The sequence below is a fragment of the Anopheles moucheti genome (genome assembly GCF_943734755.1).
Source record: "Anopheles moucheti chromosome X unlocalized genomic scaffold, idAnoMoucSN_F20_07 X_unloc_48, whole genome shotgun sequence".
Lineage (NCBI taxonomy): Eukaryota > Metazoa > Arthropoda > Insecta > Diptera > Culicidae > Anopheles > Anopheles moucheti.
In genome coordinates, this window is record NW_026453557.1 from 22,501 (window position 1) to 30,000 (window position 7,500).

Genomic DNA, 7,500 nt, shown 5'->3' on the forward strand with positions numbered 1-7,500 from the left:
GCAAAACCACGCCCAGGTATTTGAGGCTCTGCGTAGGCAGCCGCTGTATCCCCTCGATGGCGACCGAGGGCTGCGCATAGCCCCGCCGCATTGTGGACACCATGATGATCTCCGTCTTAGCCGGAGCAAGATGGAGATGACGCTCTGCCATCCACGTGCTGATCATCCGGATCGCCTGCTGCGCGAGTTCAGCCGCCGCCTGCGGCGTCGTGCCGCCCGCCAGCACCACCAAGTCGTCCGCGAACCCAATCGCCTCCACGCCGTCCGGGAACGCCAGCCGCAGGACTCCGTCGTACATTGTGTTCCACAATGTGGGACCGACAATGGAGCCCTGCGGTACACCAGCCGACACCTTCCTGCGCACCGGTCCTTCACTGGTCTCGTAGACCAGCTCGCGCTCGGAGAAGTAGCTGCGCAATATTCTCCTCAGCGCTGCCGGAACGCGTTTCTCCTCCAGGGCCGTGGCGATCGCCCTCCAGCTCGCCGTGTTAAAGGCGTTCTGGACGTCCAGTGCTGCCACCACCAGACACCGAGGATCGCGTCCGTTGGTCCGATGGAATGAGCGCGCGAACTCGCCCCGCTCGACGACCCGCTGGATGGCCTGGACCGTCGATCTCCCACGACGAAAGCCGTATTGCTCCGGCGACAGTTGAGGGGCACTGCTGTCCTCCAAATGATCATTGAGGCGGTCCAAGACACACCTCTCAAACATTTTCGGGACTGCTCCCTCAAGGAGCAGCGGACGACTCGCCGCAGGATCGCCCGGTGGCTTGCCCGGCTTGGGCACCAGGACTAGCCGCGCCTCCTTCCATTCCTTCGGGAACTCGCCTCGCTCCAACAAATCATTGAACACCCGGGCGAACGTCGCCGGGTGCTCTCTGATTGCGGCCTTTACCGCGACGTTCGGGATCCCGTCCAGACCCGGAGCCTTTGTCAGAGCCATCCTGTCGGCCATCGCCAGGATCTCTGCTTCTGTGACGGGTCGTAGGGCCTCCTCGTCGTCGGTCCGCTCGATGACTGGCCACTCGAAGGCAGGATGGGCCGGGAAGAGCGCGTCGACGATTGGCTCCAAAACCGCTCGGTCGGTCTCCTGCGGGGTGCGGCCACGCAGCTTGGCCATCACCACCTGGTACCCGAGACCAAACACGTCGCTGTCGACTGCGTCGATCAGCTCTTGAAGCTTCCCGCTCCGGCTCTCCTGGATCGCTCGCTGCAGCTGTCGTCGCAGGTCTTGAAGGCGAGCGGTCTCCACGTCGCGGTCCGCCGACCCTGTGGCAGCACTAAGCCTCTCCTCGGCAAGCTCGCACTCCCGACGCATGTCGCCCAGCTCCGGAGTCCACCAGTACAGCCGTGGCTGTTGATGCTGCTTCGGCCTGCCTACCCTCTCCATGGTGGTGTCGCAAGCGAGGGTCAACGCTCCGACCAGCGCCTCAGACGTATCAGCTTCTGCGAAGCGACAGTCGACGAGGGCGGTCTTGTAGTCCTCGCTGCGGAAGAGGGAGGTCTTCCAGCGAATCCCGGCGTGCGACGCGATAGCCCCGCTCCCGTGCGTCTGCGATGGCTGATGCTGCTGCCGCTGTCCCTGCCGACCCGGCACACCGACGGAATACTCCACGTAACGATGGTCGCTGTGGGTGAAGGTGGAACTCACCCTCCAGGTCCCAGGCAAGGCGATCGAGGTGCTTGCGAACGAGACGTCCACGATGCTTTCGCGCGCAACCCCGTTGCCCATGAAGGTGGGTACGTTGCCGCGGTTGACAACATCGAGCTGCAGATGCTGCACCGTCCCCATGAGCGAGTGGCCCCTGGATGTTGTGCGGGGACATCCCCACTCCTGGCTCCACGCGTTGAAATCACCGGCAAGCACGATGTGCTGGTGACCAACCAACGCCATCTCCACCGCCTCGAGATAGGCACCAAAGTCCGCTGGCCCGATGTTCGGCGAAACGTAACAGCTGGCAAAGGTGACACCTGCCACTGTGGCCACCACCAGCCCGGGATGGACGCTACCCCACAGGCGTTGGATGGGGTAAGCCCCGGTGACGACCACTGCCACACTCTGCGCCTCATCCACCGCCCATCTGCCGTTATCCCGAGGCGGCTTGTACAGCTCGCAGGCAATGACGACGTCCACCCGCTGCTCCCGTGCCGTCTGTAGCATCAGGTCCTGCGCTACCCGGCTGCGCCCGAGGTTGACCTGCAGCACCTTTAGGCCCGGGTGCAGGACGGATGTCCTACCCGGTGAGGGCCCCTGCATACCGCACAGCAGACCGCTTCCGTGCATGTCCGAGCCAGGTGGCCCGGTTGGCCGCAACGGATGCAGTGCGTCGACCGGTCTGTCTCGCTCTTGCACTGGTGCCGCAGGTGTCCGTGCTCCAGACATTTGAAACACCGCAGTTGTCCCCGAGTCGGTGGTGCCAATCGCGTCGCCAGGCACGAGGTGTGCAACACTCGCACACGCTGCTGGTGCACCCGCTCCGCCGCCTTGACAGACATCCTGACGTACGCTGTCTGCGTGCCATTCCACGCCTTCACCATGTGCACGGCGGATTCGCTCACCGTCTCCGAGCTGGATTCCTTCACTGCCGTCGCCACATCCGTCGCCACCGCTAAAGGGTCCACCTCATCAAGGCGGACCTCCACCGTCTCCGTCACCAAGCGGGTGGTGGCCGGAGCTGCTGCCTGCGCGCAGACCTGCTGCACGCGTTGCAGAATTTCATCTGCGTTTGCGCCGTCCTGGATGTCCATGACCAGCCGGTCACGCGTTGTGCGTCGTCCAACGCCTAGTTTGGCCTGATCTTCGGCCAACGACGGAGCACTACGGATCAGCTGGTAAACGTCCGTCCATGACTGACCCTCGCCTGGGGCTACCTCGATGGCGTCCAGCTTTTTCTTCGCAAGCTGCTTGCGTGGCTCAGATTGCGGACGCGGCATGACCTGCTGCTGCACCACGGACCGCTGTGGCAGAGGCCGTTGCGGCTGTTGTCGTTGCTGCGGTTGCTGCCGCTGCTGTTGCTGCTGCCGTTGCGGAAGCTGTGGCCACTGTTGCTGCCGCTGTTGCTCAGCCGTCTGCTGACGAGGCGGCTTACGGCGCACCACCTCGACCCAGGAGCCGCCATCCGTCGCCTGAGGTGGCTTGCTCGTTGCCGCCACCGCGGCCTGCTGTTGTTCACGCTGCTGCGTGCTCTGCTGCGTGGCCCGCTCCAGCTGCTGCTGCACAGTAGTTGGCTGCTGGTTCTGCCCGACGGTCTGTGCCACCAGCGCCGTCAACAACTCCCGCTCCTTCCGGAGCTCCTCGCGCAGCTGCTGATTGTCAGCAAGCAGCCGCTCCTCCCGCTGCCGAGCCTCCAGACGCGCCTCGCGGAGGTCTTGCCGAGCCTGCTCAGCTGCCGCCTCCATCTGAACTCGCAGGAGCGTTACCTGCTCCTCCAGCTTTTTGACGACAGCAAGCAACGTCTCGCTGTCGAGTTTCGCCTCGCTAATGATGCGTCGCACCTCGCTCGACGGAGAACCTCCAGTGCCAGTCACCAACCTGGCCGCATACTTGCTGGAGCTCGTGGCTCCACTAACAGCCACACCCTCCATCACCGGCGTTAGCGGGACAGTGAGCCTCTTGCCCGCGCTCATGGCCGATCTGCTCCTGGTGGTGGTTGCGCTCGGTTCGTCCACCGAGAGTGTTCGCGCCCTTAAGCCCCTGTCCATGGCCCTGTGAAGGCCAGCCTATCAAGGTTTTATTTATTGTAATTGTTTTATTTATATTTGCTCTAAAACCAAAAATAAATATTAGTTTCGGTTAACAAATATTTAAAACCAATAAATATATTGCCCAGGTTCGCCTCCTTATCCAGCGTTGAGATCACCGCCTGTCGGTATGCAACCCGCATACACCGACCCGGGTTGCCCGCTGGTACCGACGTTGAAATCTCCCAAGCGCACGGGTTGTTGTCGCCGCTACCGCTGAATCCGCTATCGTCCACCAGGTGACGCCACTGATGAAGTCTCCCGTTAGTTCCGATAGATGGCGCTGCCCCGTGTCTCGGCTAAGGCGAAAGCTCGGAGCCGAAAGCTTTGCCACTGACGTCGATGACGTCAGCACAAACGTCAACACGTCAACACGTACACACGCGACGATCCACCTGACGCCGCTCTGCCGCTGTTTTTCACGCACTTTTTCCGGAGTTTATTGGCGTTTTCCACACTGCCACCGTCCGGAAAATTGTTCTTCAGCGTCGCCACTACGTAATAAACGTGCCACTTGATGTTTTTGTCGTCCTTTTTGCGAAATAATAGCACTTGTTTGTTCCCATACAAAGTGTATGGGAGAGATTTGTATCGCTTTTATCAGGCGAGCATCGTCCTGTTTTGTTAGTTTTCCACCATTAAAAGGTAAAAGGCACTAAAACTCAATGTTTGTAACACTTTTTAGCCCTTTCTGCGCAATTTTACACCCTGATTTTCGTATTTTTACACGAGCGACACAGAGGCACGTCCTAACACCGTGAATGACAGCTACGCACACACAGGGATAACTGGCTTGTGGCCGCCAAGCGTTCATAGCGACGTGGCTTTTTGATCCTTCGATGTCGGCTCTTCCTATCATTGTGAAGCAAAATTCACCAAGCGTAGGATTGTTCACCCTTTCAAGGGAACGTGAGCTGGGTTTAGACCGTCGTGAGACAGGTTAGTTTTACCCTACTGGTGTGTGCTGTTTGCCGCTATCTTAACGGAATTCCTGTGCAGTACGAGAGGAACCACAGGTACGGACCACTGGCTCAATACTAGTTCGACCGGACTTTGGTATGACGCTACGTCCGCTGGATTATGCCTGAACGCCTCTAAGGTCGTATCCAATCCGAGCTGATAGCGCTTCTCAAACCCATTAGGTGATCGGAAGCTAGCGGGCTTAACAACCCTCCGAGATCCGTCGGTGCTGCCCCGCGCACACTGACGTCTCATCCCCGCTATAGCACTAGACTGAGCCGCAACGGGCGGGAGCACGCTGCACGTGGAAGTACCTTACCACAGGGAACCCTGGTGGCTGTGTTTCCGTCGACCGTGGATACAACTAGTTTCGACACCTTCGACCGCCCGCAAACGACGGGACTACAGGCTGGGAGCTGCGAGTTGTAGAGATGCGTTCGCATCGATCCTCTCAGGCGACCCATGCTTGCTGGTGCTCGCGTTCACTTTGGGAATGGAGTGTTCGCGAGAGTGATTGTTGTGTTGTGTGTGTACAGTTGGTGCTTGCGTGCACTCCCATAGTGGAGTGTTCGCGAGCTTAAAACGCTAAGTCCCGATTAATACTCTCCTCGCAACATTATGTGCGTGGCTCCACGCCAAGTGGGATTAGCGGTGCGAAACGCGATTGGTAAAGTCGATGGTGATGTGCGTACCAACAGGCGATTTGTTAAGTCAAATGCGAACTGTGGTGCAACAGGCAATGTGTGTTTATTATCAGGTGTTGTTGGAAGTCAATACGATTTGACTTTCAAAAATTTTTCTAAGTCCCGATTTTTTTTCTCGTCGAGTAACTACAATGCACTATTTCTATCGCAGCGGACTTGTTGTTCATGGCCTAAATGATCGCGAACGAACACGTATTCGCAAAAAAATTTTTGTATGAAAAAGTCACCACTCGGGTACCTCCATACAAAAGTACCAAGTTCGGGTCGAGTGGTCGATGGACGTCGAAGGTGAAAATTTTTCATCATCGAAAATTTTTTCCAAAGTTGAAGCAAATGGGCCCTAGAGTATGAAAAGTGAAACCACGGATCGATTTGAGAAATAAAAATTTTTGTATGAAAAAGTCACCACTCGGGTACCTCCATACAAAAGTACCAAGTTCGGGTCGAGTGGTCGATGGACGTCGAAGGTGAAAATTTTTCATCATCGAAAATTTTTTCCAAAGTTGAAGCAAATGGGCCCTAGAGTATGAAAAGTGAAACCACGGATCGATTTGAGAAATAAAAATTTTTTGTATGGGAGGGCCCCTGCTAGAACATTTTTCCCAAGTGCGACCATTTTACCCAGTGAGTCAAAAAAAAATTTTTTTCACGGTGACTCAAAACTTCAATATTAGACTTCCCTGAGTATGAAAAGTGAAACGAAAATCATTTTTGAGAAGAAAAAATTTTTGTATGGGAGGGCCCCTGCTAGAACATTTTTACCAAGTGCGACCATTTTACCCGGTGAGTCAAAAAAAAATTTTTGTATGGGAGGGCCCCTGCTAGAACATTTTTCCCAAGTGCGTCGATTTTGGGTCGCCGACACAAGCTCGGGTAAAAAAAATTTTTTTTTCACGGTGACTCAAAACATCAATTTTAGACTCCCCTGAGTATGAAAAGTGAAACGAAAATCATTTTTGAGAAGAAAAAATTTTTGTATGGGAGGGCCCCTGCTAGAACATTTTTCCCAAGTGCGTCGATTTTTGGGTCGCCGACACAAGCTCGGGTCAAAAAATTTTTTTTTTCTCGGTGACTCAAAACATCAATTTTAGACTCCCCTGAGTATGAAAAGTGAAACGAAAATCATTTTTGAGAAGAAAAAAATTTTGTATGGGAGGGCCCCTGCTAGAACATTTTTCCCAAGTGCGTCGATTTTGGGTCGCCGACACAAGCTCGGGTCAAAAAAATTTTTTTTTCACGGTGACTCAAAACATCAATTTTAGACTCCCCTGAGTATGAAAAGTGAAACGAAAATCATTTTTGAGAAGAAAAAATTTTTGTATGGGAGGGCCCCTGCTAGAACATTTTTCCCAAGTGCGTCGATTTTGGGTCGCCGACACAAGCTCGGGTCAAAAAAATTTTTTTTTCTCGGTGACTCAAAACATCAATTTTAGACTCCCCTGAGTATGAAAAGTGAAACGAAAATCATTTTTGAGAAGAAAAAATTTTTGTATGGGAGGGCCCCTGCTAGAACATATTTCCCAAGTGCGTCGATTTTGGGTCGCCGACACAAGCTCGGGTCAAAAAAATTTTTTTTTCACGGTGACTCAAAACATCAATTTTAGACTCCCCTGAGTATGAAAAGTGAAACGAAAATCATTTTTGAGAAGAAAAAATTTTTGTATGGGAGGGCCCCTGCTAGAACATTTTTCCCAAGTGAGTCGATTTTTGGGTCGCGACACAAGCTCGGGTCAAAAAAAATTTTTTTTTCATGGTGACTCAAAACATCAATTTTAGACTCCCCTGAGTATGAAAAGTGAAACGAAAATCATTTTTGAGAAGAAAAAAATTTGTATGGGAGGGCCCCTGCTAGAACATTTTTCCCAAGTAAATTCGATTTTACCCGGTGAGTCAAAAAATTTTGAAAAAAATATTTTGCCAAAATCGTGTTCATTGCCTATTATAAGGGACCAGGTCAGCTCACACGCATTTTTGGAGACCATATGGAAAGTGCGTCTGGGATTGCGGAAATTAAGTTTAGAGTGTTAAATGATGGTTTCGCAATCCCGAAAGGCTCAAAATCCACCCTAAGGTCCCCTGGGTGAAATGTGGTTTC